The 12,236-nt window shown below is 44.6% G+C and overlaps 1 long non-coding RNA gene across 3 annotated transcripts in view; it reads left to right on the plus strand.

The window, feature by feature from the left end:
• Window positions 1–12,236, plus strand: part of LOC108350243 (uncharacterized) — a 302,908-nt gene that overhangs the window by 213,971 nt on the left and 76,701 nt on the right. The window contains exons 1-2 of one of the 3 annotated variants that reach the window (XR_015674425.1): window positions 7,830–8,064; window positions 8,195–8,340. The exons of 1 other annotated variant lie outside the window; for it this stretch is intronic. This is a non-coding gene — a long non-coding RNA (uncharacterized LOC108350243). Of the gene's footprint in view, window positions 1–7,829; window positions 8,065–8,194; window positions 8,341–12,236 lie in introns of those variants that run through there. One more of the 3 variants, XR_015674426.1, reaches the window with a different exon arrangement.

The raw sequence follows: 12,236 nt of genomic DNA on the forward strand, positions 1-12,236 counted from the left end.
AAAATGTATTTCATTAAAAAATGTTAATGCATGTAGAAAAATCCAAATAGATCCATACTTAATCTCTCTGCTCAAAACTCAAGACCAACTGGATCAAAGACCTCAACATAAAACCAGATACACTGAACCAGATAGAAGGGGAGGTGGGGAATAACCTTGAAGGCATTGGCACAGGAGACAACTTTCTAAACAGAACACTAATAGCACAGGCACTGAGATCAACAATCGATAAATGGAACATCATGAAACTGGTAGGTTCTGCATGGCGAAGGTCACTGCCCATTTGACAAAGTGGCAGCCTACAGAGTGGAAAAAGATATATATATTTTTTACCTACTACACATCTGAGAGATGGCTAATATACAAATTTTTGAAGACCTTAACAAACTGATATCAAGACTACAAACAACCCAATTAAAATTGCGGTGCAGAACCAAACAGAGAATTCTCAAAAGCAGAGAGTCAAATGGATAAAAACACTTAAAGAAATATTCTCAGTCGTTAGAAGAATGCAAATCAAAACAACTTTGATTTCATTTTATACCCATCAAAATGGCAAAGATCAATAAAACAAATGCCAGCTCATTCTGGTAAGGATATTGAGTGAGGGAAACGTTTATCCATTGGTGATGAGACTGCAAACTTGTACAATCACTATGGAAATCAGTGTGGTGATTCCTCAGGAAAATGGGAATTGATCTACCTCAAGATAGAGCTATGTTACTCTTAGGCATATACCCAAAGGGTATTTCTTCCTATGACAGAACCATAACCATATTCTTTCCTGGTCTATTCATAATAGCTCGAAATTGGAAACAGCCTAAATGTCACTAAACAAATGAATGGATAAAGAAAATGTAGTACATTATGAGTATTATTCAACCACTAAAAAGTGAAATTTACAGGCAAATGGAGGTAACTAAGAAAACTCACATCTGAGTGAGATAACTCAGACCCAGCAAGACAAATGTGGTATGTAATCACTGACATGTTAGTGTTAGCCATTAAGTCACGGTGAAGCAAGCGATAATCCACAGAAACACAGACAGTTTTTGTACACATGAGCTTTCTATCTCCTTTTCATCCTTTCTTTGCCAGAATGGTAACCTGCAGCTTCCAGTTTTGGTTGAAATGCCTTATACAACTGTTAGAAACACGTGGATTAAAGAATTTTTATCTGAAAACTGTCAGGGTATTTCTGAAAGACAATAGGAAAAATGAGAGTTATGAGTAAGGACAAGCCACTCACCCCTAACTCCTATTAGACTTAAAACCATAAGCTGCCAACTGAAACAGTGTGGTGGGGTCTTTCCCCTATGTCTGTAAATAGAGAAAGGCTGCCTGCTGGTGTCTGCTCACACAGCTTCTTCTGAGCAGGCATAGCTATTTAATGGGCACAATCTGACTTGGTGGATGGGATCTCACCTGATGCCTTCCTCCTGGTCTCTTGCTCAGTGAACTCTCCATGTAACCACAGTAGTGGTTCTGGTAGATTTTGTCAACTTGACACAAACTAGAGACATGGAGAAAGAGCAAACATCCATTGAAGAATTGCCTCCAGTAGATTGGCCTGTGAATGTGTCACAGAGCCTATTCTTGATTAATAATTTTATTAGATAGAGTTACTATCGCTATGATAAAACACTATGACCAAAAATCAACTTCGGAGAGGAAAGGGTTTATTTGACTTATTTACTCCAAGACTCAGCTCACAATTCCAAAATCTTCTCCAAAACAACATTGTCTGGTCTGTCATAGAAATACCCCACTATCCTGGTACCAAATTTTGTCTTAGTTAGGGTTACTATTGCTGTGATAAACACCATTACCAAGAGCAAATTGGGGACAAAGGGGTTTATTTGGTTTACATATCCTGAATCATACATAGTCTATAGAGGAAAGTCAAGGCAGGAATTCAAGTGGGATGGGAATCTGGAGGCAGGAGCTACAAAGGCCATGGAGGGGTGCTGCTTACTGGTTTGCTCCTCAGCCTGCTTCCATATAGTACCCCGGACCGCCAGCCCAGGGATGGCACCACTCACAGTAGGCTGGGCCCTCCCACATTAATCACTAATGAAGAAAGCGCCCTACAGGTTCACCAACAGTCTCATAGAGACATTTTCCCCATCGAGCTTTCCTCCTTTCAGATAACTTTAGCTTGCATCAAGTTGACAAAAGACTAACCAGCACAATGCTTGATGTCGGAGAGCCCAGCCAACTGTGGGCTGAGCTATCAGGTACCATGAAAAGCCTGCTGGGCAACCCGGTGAGCAGCATTCCTCCTCAGTCTGCTGCAGTTCCTGCCTTAAGGTTTCTGCTTGAGTTCCTAACCTTGGATTCCCTCAGCGATGGGCTGTGCAACCTGTAAGCCAAATAAACCCTTTCCTTCCCAAGCTGCCTTTGGCCATGGTGTTTATCACAGTGACAGAAAGCATACTAGAACACTATCCATGGTAACTGCACGTTTCCTGGTCCTAGGAAGCTTTGCTTATAATCTGAAAGTACAGTGTGATAAATCAGGGGCAGCTATCATTCTAGAGGTTTATCTCTTCACACAAGAGTATACAGTGACTTAAGTAATAATTCCCCATGACTTTATTTATGTGTTCTACAGTCAGTGGCCAGATGGTGTCCACTCATTTTCCCGATTGTCTCCGTAGCTGTGCTCTGGTAGGCTGTTTCCCTCTGCTTTGTGATGGCTGCTATTTTTGGCCAATGTGATAGATCTAAGTACTGTTACTGCTTCCTTTTATTCTGTTGTTCCTACTATGTTATTACTTTGAAGGCCCCAGGCAGCCTTCACTCTGCAATCCTACTGCCTCAGCCTCCTGAGCCGCTGAGATGACATGCTTGCCTGCCAATCTGGGACCTTTCGGACTATCACTCTATCCTGCCTCTAGCGATAAATGCACGTCTGGGCCCTTTGTTAAGCATTCAATGTTTCTTAAATCTTGCTGTGGTTAGAGAGCACAGTGACTACTTATGGTGTAAGGCAGCAGTTGCTCAGGAAAGGCATTTGTTTGTCAGGTGGGCTTGGAGGACCTGTGAAACTAAGGTTGTGTGTGGTGGCCATGGTAAGACTGCCTGGTCATCACTAGAGAGAATGATGGCCTCCAGGCCACTGATTTGAGGGTCCCTTCAGTGGCATAGTCCTTCAGCTTCCTTCTGAAGGATTTGTGTCCAGACTGCCTTGTCAGCAGAGCACAGGACTGTGCATGAGTCTTCTTAACCCATGTGTTTCCGGTCATTTCTCGCCGAAGGTTCACTCTTTCATGAACAGCAAAGTCTAGGGCAAGTGGAGCAGTGTGAAGCCCAAGGCTGAGCCTGTGGTGGTCCCACCGCAGCCTCTCTGCACCCACTGAGCTTCTGGGGCTGCCAGTTCTTCCAGTGGACCCCGCAGCTCCTTGTATCTTCAGATTCTTTGTCTTTTTACTTCAGAACAGCCATAGGAAAACATTCAGTCTTTCCCTGGACTATTTCTCGTCTAGTCTCACAGATAGGTATAACATTTCCACAAGACCGCAAGACCACCAGGTTCCAGCCCTGCTGGGAAGACAACTGTGGGAGGTAAGGAGTCTGCTCAGGTGGTGAAGTGCTTGCCACAAGCATGGGAACCTGAGTTCTAGTCCCAGCCCCTGTAGAAAAGGCAGTCAGAGTCTGTGATCCCAGCACTCGGAAGGAGGATCCTGGGGCTTGCTGGTCAGCTTGGCCAGCATAATCAGTGAGGGACTCTGGCTCAAAGACAAGGAGTGACTGACAGAGGACACCTGATATCAACCTCTGACCTCTACATGCTCACATGTAACATACTCACATGTGTGTACTCTCTCTCTCTCTCTCTCTCTCTCTCTCTCTCTCTCTGTGTGTGTGTGTCTCTTTCTCCCTCCCTCCCTCCCTATCTCCCTTTTTCTTCCACTACCACCACCACTGGGGGAGGAACATTGGCTTTGGGTTTTCACAAGAATCAGTTGGCTCATGGTGCTGAAAACAGACGCATGATGCAAATAGACACGGTAGTTGTTGGAGCCCAAGAGACTTGGATAGGGTGCAAGAACAAACATTGTTTGGGAAAAATGAGGGAGGTGCAGATATTGACCCAGGATGGAAAGCAGCTGAGTTCCAGGTCTGGAGATGGGGCCACCTTGGCTTGCTCCTATGTGAACCACGGGGATGGGGCAAGCTGGGATGATCCTGTGTTTGAGCCATAGCCAAGGGGAGCTCATCTCACAGGGGTGTGGTGTCTTCATCAGACATGCTTTAGTCTTATGCACATAGCCTGCTTCTTCCATAGTCCTGCTGCAACAGAATCCCCCAACCTCCCAGTCAAATTCTCACGGGACCTTAGATGCTTGCTTAGAAGGCTTCGCATTTTACAACAAGAACAATACAAATGCACCTTCCTCCCTCTCCCGGCTTCTGCAACGATGATGTAGGCTCTCTGCATGTGGTTTAGAGGCAGCCTCACCACCACTACAGTGAAATGTAGGTAATGTATTAAGCATAGTGAGACCACCTAGAACTTGCTTTGGATTGCTTTAATCCACCGAGGACACCCTTTGCCCATTCTGACTCCAAACCCTCACAGCTGCAGAAGGTGACTCCAGGACACATTTCGTCACCCAGTTGGCAATGACTCTTACTTATTTTCACTGCTTGCTGCTGTTGCTTTGATCTGGGTTTTTCCCCAACAGTCCATGTGCTAAACACTTGACCCTCTGGCCATAGTGCTATTCAGGGGTGGTAAAAGTTTTAGGTCAAGGGGCTTAGTGAGAGTTTCAGAATACTGCTAGTTGTGGGACACTGTTCCTGGGGAGATGTAAACAAATATTCACTAAGGAACAAATATCTGCTAAGGAGCCAACCATAGACCTTAGTGACTCCACTATCAATCCAATTTGGTCAACCAATGATGAGTCTATTGATGCTACAAGAGGATGCATGAGGGCTTACTTCAGAAGAATGGAGGGCTCAAAGATTGCTGCATCACAAAAAGCTAGAACCTGGGAGCTCTCTGCTCAACTTGCAGGCACCTCTACAGACAGGGCAATGTCCTCCCCTCAGGGACTCCTTAAAGCTGGCATAGCTGTGTGTACAGAAGGTCTGTGAATCTACTAAGTTTGAAGGACTCTTGAGTTGTTTATTTCTCGAGTCTTAATGAGCTGAGAAGTCTATCTTAGTATTTCCCACGAGGATGGAGGACTTCTATTTAGAGGAAGTGGTTAAGAGAGGTGGGGACCCTGGTGCCCTCTCTCTGCTTTACTCTCCACTGCTAAAAAATGAACAACTTGCTCTCTGTGAACCCCTGCCATGATGCCCTACCTCACTATGGTACCTAAAGCCATGAGATGGTCTGTTCATAGGTAGACCAGTGAGACCACAAGTCTGCACAAAGCACTGTGAGTCCTCTTGGATGCTTGGAAAGCAGTCTGAGACACCAGCTATGCCTCTTATAGTGTCTGCTGAAGGATTCTTTTATGTGGGCATTCTGAAACTTTAAATTCTTATATCTTTAATTTACTATTGCTATTATTATTGTTATTATTATTATCATTATTATTTACAGTTTCTTCATTCCTTTTCATCTTTCTCCTCCCCCAATCATTTTTTTCGGAAGCCCCATGCCAATCACAATCCATCTATGCTGTCAGCTCCCTGGTTATCCACAGTCGGGATTTGATGGAGCATCCTCACTGCTCCCCTTTGAAACATCACAATTCAATGAAATCCAGGCATCCCTGGTGGGTGTGGGAGAAGTCTGTAGATTCATTGAACCTCAGTTCTTATAACATGTACTTTCCAAGTGTGGTCCCCTCCCTACTGTGACACTGCAGGATTTTATGCAGTAGGTGTGTCTTCTGGGACAATCCCCTATCATCTGTCCAGGTATTGGCACAGTGTCATAGAAGGCACAGAATCCTGTGTGGGAATTACCACAAACACCACCCAGATAACAACCCAGACTCTGAGTAGGGACACAGATAAGCCTGTAACTCCTCTGTATCCTTCTTGTAATGAGGGAAACGATGGTTTAAGTGAGGTTTTCATAATCTCATATGTACTGGGCTATCTCTAGTTCCAGTGCAAAATGCTCTACCTCTCCTTAGTTAAAAGACCTCCAGAGCATTGCTCTGTTTCTCCCTGAAAATGGACAAACATTTCCCCCTATACTTTGGGTAATAAAAAGGGCAAAATGATTGATTAGGTATATTTTATTATTTTCCTTTTTTAGAAAAAAAAAACCTCTTTGATGCCAAGCAAAGGAATGACCTGATAATTAATTATAAGATGAGAATATAAAACAACAGGAGTTAAATGTACGTTATTAAGCAAGCCCACTTCTGGATATGTACTTGAGAGGTGTGGAAGTGGCACCCACAGGGGTAATTCTGGGCAGGAACACTTAGAAGCTCCTGCTGATACAAACTTTCTGTTGTCAAGGTGGAGAGAGTTCTATGGATGAATGGAGTTACGGTCGCCCAAAGTGAATGGCTGCAGTGCCTTTGAATTGTGAGTGTAGACAGGTTTCTCAGATGGTAACTTTCGTTTCATGTCTACTTATCACAAAAAGAAAAATCTTTTGTGAAAGATTTAGGGAGAAGGCTTAGTCTCTAGCAAACATGGTGGGCATGGTGGCACACATTTACGATCTCAGTGCCAGAAGTCAGAGACAAGATCCCTGGGACTGACTGCACAGCCAACATGGCCTACTTGGTGAGAGACCATGCCTTACAAAACATGGTGGATGGCGCCTGAGGAACATCCAAGCTTGACCTCTGACCTCTAATGTACAGGCACACATGTGAACCTGTGATGTATATCACACATCACAGCATGTGTGAAATCACATTAGGGTGTATCTCTTATATTTTTGGTTGTGAGCCTAGCCTTTAACGGCTGAGCCATCTCTCCAGCCCAGGGTGTATCTCTAATGTGAGATAAGTTACAGGTTCCCATCCCCGAGTGAACACTGAGCAATTCATCTCATCTGTAGTAGTTCTCACTAATATTATTCTGACTATGGAAGCTTGGGGATTCAGATCAGTCAGGAGCCTTTTCTGTAGTTATGTAAGGAAACAGGAGTGGAGAGATTCTCTTCCAGTTCTGTGCCTTCTCTGTCCTGCTGGCTCCTGCCATGTGTGGGTGACTAGCTCACTCATGTGTGTACCCACACTCATATTTACATCGTGGTAAGGAATATACATTAGTCTTTATCCTATGATTATTGTGTTACCATAAACTCAAATGAATTTGACCACGTAGTGAACATAGCAGGACAGTCCACAAAACCTGCTTACTGCTCGTGGCATGGAGCAAGTCCCATGGTCAAGTGCATCTGGAAGAGTCTCTCCCACACACTGACTTGGGGAGTGGGAGTCAAGCTGACTCCTTCAGCCCTGGGCTCTGTGATTACATCCTGGCATTTTGGTGCAAAGTGAATCCAATGCCTGAGAAAAACTTAAGACCCAGGCCCTTCGGTGAGTGAGTTATTTGAAAATGTCTTGTAGAATTTTATGGTTTTTTTTCCTTCTCAGTATGAGGTTTAATATGGTTTCATTGTATAAGAAGAATAGTCTACCTGACTGGCCCCCATGGTGAGCAGAACTTCCTCAGCCTTGCTGGAACTTTAAGTCCTGTCCCTGAGCAGGCTGAGAGAGGCTTCCTGCCCAGGAGTGTAGGTATACTGAGTGTGGGCCCAGGGGGCCTCCGTTTGGGGTACAGTGTATCTTAGGCTGAGGAAGCAAGCAGACATCTCCAGCTGCCATCAATCAGCTCAGAGTCTGGCTGGAGCCTTAGTGGGTGGATTCTGCTCTGTGTGGTGGAAACACAAGGAGACAGAGACAAATGTTCTCTGGCCTTGTAGCTCTCCTCGCTGCCCTTTCACTGTCCTTAACATGCATGCTCAAATTGATTTAGCCCCTTTCCTCTCAACTCAGCCGTCTACTTTCCTTGCAGACTGACAGCTTTATGTGCGGCTGCCCTGCCAGTAGCTACAGTGTTTCAGAAACATTGACTTCCAGGCTTAAAGGATGAGTGAGGAGGGGTTGGGGGTGGAGAGGAAGGGAGGTGAGCTTGACTCATTTTAATTCCTTTCTTTTAATGGGGTGCAAAACATGCCCATCACGGCACCAACTTTGTCTCTCCCTCTTGTTTTTCTTCTTTATTCCTTTTCTGTGTCAATGATTTCCATGAAAAGGTTTGACTAAAGCCTCGCACTTGAAAAGCACATCTGCCAGGTGATGTCAACGCCTGGCCTGCTCCGTTTCCTGTTGGGTGGTGAACATGCCATTCTCTCATTGCCCTGGAATGCTGATTTGGTCCAGGGGCGAAGGCCAAACACAGGTAGGGTCAAGCTGGAGAAGCAGGGTGTGGGGGTGCTTTCTGTCTTCAGTTCAGCTTTTGAGGGAGGGGCGGGGCTGGGAAGAGACTAGAAGCAGTTTATTGTCTGTTCTGCAATGTAAACTTAGAGGAGGGGGAGAGGGCAGGAAGTGAAAACTGGACTGTCAACAGAACCTTGTCAGCCGCCTGCACAGCAGGCAGACATGCCAAATGTTAGGTGGACCTTTGCCTGGGACAAGCCAGGACCCAGGTTTGACCCTTACCCTGACATTTTTGGAACTGGATAAAAGCACCTTCTCGGAATGTGTGAGAATATTTCTGGCATCAAAGGTCGAAGACTGAGCCTCGGAGTTAAAATAAATATTCAGGGCAAGGAAGGAAACAGTGAGGTGAAGGGTTTGATCAGATATGAGCTGGGAGCTCACGGAGTTCATCCCCCTCCTTGTATTCTCTCTGGTTTCATGTGTTCATCTACATAGCAGCCAACACACAGCATGTCCTTCCTGCTCCTGTGGGGAAGGGTTGAAGGGAGGCCATTGATTTATGCAGACAAATAAAGATAAAAACAAACAAAATAAAATAAAGTAGGTTGAAGCATGAACCCTGGCCAGCGTATTTTCCGTTATTCCCTGAGATAGGTATTTAGTTCATTGTGGTGTCTTACTCTTTAGAGTGGTTGGGAAGATGATGCAGGAAGAGACAAAAGTATTCCCACCTTTTTATAAGAAATAGAATCTGGGGGAAAGACCGTAAGACAGACACATACTTTTCTATGCACACAAAAACATAGAGAAAAGTTTTCATTGATCTTACATGGTTAACATTACGGTTCAGGACTCTAGTTACCAGCCCAGTAGGCTTATTGCTGAATGCTTTCTGCGTTTCCAGAAGCTGCTGAATGTTGGTTGCCCTGCTAGGCACCGAGATGGCATGTGGGGTGATCTTCACATTATCAGGACTCACTGGGCAGTCCCTCTCTCGAGGGGTCTTCATGGTTGACTGTTCCTAATCAGACAGTGCTCTGAAATACCCAGTTCCTTTGGAGCCGGGCACGGGATGCCCCTGGGGAAGTGAAGCATGCAGTTCCTGAAGCCAGACATTCAGTCTCCACTGAGGACCATGGATGGCTGGGAAAGCCTCCCTACTGGTCTCTGGCTTCTTCATCTTGGGACGGAAGGTATCCTGTGGCCTGCTCACTGCTGAGGGTATGGGCAGAGGCTGTCTGGCAAGGTCAAGGGTGGCTCAGGGAGTTTCTGTGTCGCTTTGTGCAGCCATGGGGCTTTCTTTACCAAGATCCCGTGAAAATACCATTTGAAAATGCAAGCCTTGCTCGGCATAACGGTCTAACAGGTGAAAATACAAGTGCAGGACAACCGTTCCTCTGACCATGAACCATAGAAGTGACTGTAAGTCTCTGTTTAAAGGCCACGGGAACATATATACATATTCAGTAACTGAAAGCCTCCTTTTACTTTCAAGGATGTACTACCGAGGGTGTTCGTACTCTAGGAAACGGGAGGTTTACAAGAGCATTTGTTCCGAATGCAAACTTGGGATCTATAATAGTCTTCCTTTACCTATGACTCCACTTCCTGAGGTTTTGACGGTAGTCAGCTATGGTCTGAAAATGTGGAATGGAATGATCCATCATGCGTAGGTCACACACCCTTCAAAGTAGTATGATGAGGTTTGCTGCAGGATATAAATCATCCCTTCACCTGGCACATCTACCAGGTTCATCCCACCTACACCTCACTTACTTCTCAGCCATGCTGGAGATCATATCCAGAACCATGATTCCTCAGAGCTTGTGTCTGAGTGATCCTAGGGACATTGTGGGTAAATTTAAGATAGCACATCCTTACAAGTGCTCAATTTTATTATGGCAACTGTTCTAGTTTTGTTCTTATTTTATTCCCTGCTGCTGTGATGGGATGCCTTGACTGAGAGCAGTGCAGGAAAGGGCTGGTTTCATCTACCAAGTCGCAGTCCATCCTGAGAAAAATTAAGACAGAAATTGAAGCAGGAGCAGAATCGGGTGCCGTGCTGCTTGCTAGCTGGCTTCATCTCTTGCTAATGGGCTTATGCTCAGCTAGCTTTCTTATACATCGCCATCACTCTTGCCTAGGGAATGGTACTGCCTACAGTGAGCAGGGCCTTCCTTCATTAATGAATAATCAAGGTAATCACCTACAGTCATGTCTATAGGCCAATTTGATTTAGTCAGTTTCTCAGTTGAAGATTCTTCTATCAATGTCTCTAGGCTCTGTCAAGTCAACAGTTAAAGCTAACTAGGGCAGCTGATGTCACTGATTTCTCATTATGGTTAACTTATAAATTAAATGCAATCAGAGGGATGTATAGGAAGGATAGAGTTCAGTGCTGCTAACAGACCCAATTTTAGCCATCGCCTGGGAGTCTAGAAACATTTTCCCCAGGATCACAGAGAACCAGTATGTGTTGTGAAACATCAGGCCCGCCTCCTGGGAACCACTGAACAGACTGTTTAAAACTGAGAATTTTCCATTAAATTGAAACAAGTGTTTGCCATGCTAATCGCTTGCAGAATTAATTCTTCATTGGCCCTCAGATATATTTCATTTGCGTAAATCTTTTTCCTAACAAAGTAAAACAGGAGGAAGACAATAAAAATGTTTCCTTCCACTTGAGGCATGGAAGGAAGCCCCTCAGGTTAGAGAAGACTCTAGATGGCTGATCTGTGGTGGAGTGGTTGTCTTAATCATCTGCCTTTTTAAGAATAAAAAGCTAGTTCATATTACAAAATAACCTACATAGACACACTCTAAATGAGTGGTGTTTCCTGGGATGATCTGTGTTCTGATACTGTAACAGTGGTATGTGAGACACTGACCAAAGTTAACTGTAATGGGTGTTCAGACTGGAACACCCTGTCAGCTTTTTGATAATGTTTTTGGATAATCTATGGGGCATGAAGCAGAACTGAACACTCATACTTTGGACTTACTAATGTCATCTTTTAAATAAGCACACTCTTCAACTGCAAAGGCTCAGTGTTGGCTGTGAGTAAAACCCAGTGTTGAATAGTTTGTTGGGTAGACCAAGTCATGGGATGTATCTTTCCTGGAGGTGTGGCCTCGTGATTCCACAGTCTTTGAGAAGGCCTCGATCTGCCAAGGCCATTTGAGAGCTGGTAGAAGAGGCCATATGCTACCAAGAAGGATTTGTGTTTCACAGGAGAAGATGAGGAGTAGTTGAAGAGCAGAATTAGAGAGATGGCTCAGTAGTCAATAGCATTTGCTGCTTTTGCAGAAGACCTGGGATAAGTTCCCAGCATCTGAGCGCTCACACCTGCCTCTGGCTTCAGCTAGGGGACCCAATTCCCCCTTCTGGTCTCTAGGGATACCTGTGCGTACCTCTACTTTCCAAATGTAAGATTTTGTTTACCACCACACCCAGCTCTGCATGTATGTGTGTAAAACTATATAGATACATATACATGCATGTATTTGTGCTTTCACAGTACAGAAATCATGTCAAGTCATTACTAGATATTTCATATTGCCTATGGTCAGATATAAACATTAAGGATTTACATTTTTGGACCCCAAAACTCTCCTTTTAAGAGGATGTTGTTGTTTTCAGTACTGAGGAAGGGAACCAGGGTTTGAGTATATTAGATAAGCCAAGCTCTCAGGGTCAGAGTATTGAAACGATTTCTGCCTTTCAGAATATTTGGAAATCCCAGCAAACTACTACAGGAGGGCTGACAAGGCACTCGAGCCCTGTGCTGATGGAGCACAGTCACTGAAGTGATTTTGTAAAGGAAAAGATTAAACCAAACAGACCAGGAAGGTAGTTAGCCCTTCATTAAAAGTAAAACTTGATGCAGGCTCAAGACAACTAGAGCATGGTCATTG

Source organism: Rattus norvegicus, chromosome 2, assembly GCF_021556685.1.
Source record: "Rattus norvegicus strain SHRSP/BbbUtx chromosome 2, alternate assembly SHRSP_T2T, whole genome shotgun sequence".
Lineage (NCBI taxonomy): Eukaryota > Metazoa > Chordata > Mammalia > Rodentia > Muridae > Rattus > Rattus norvegicus.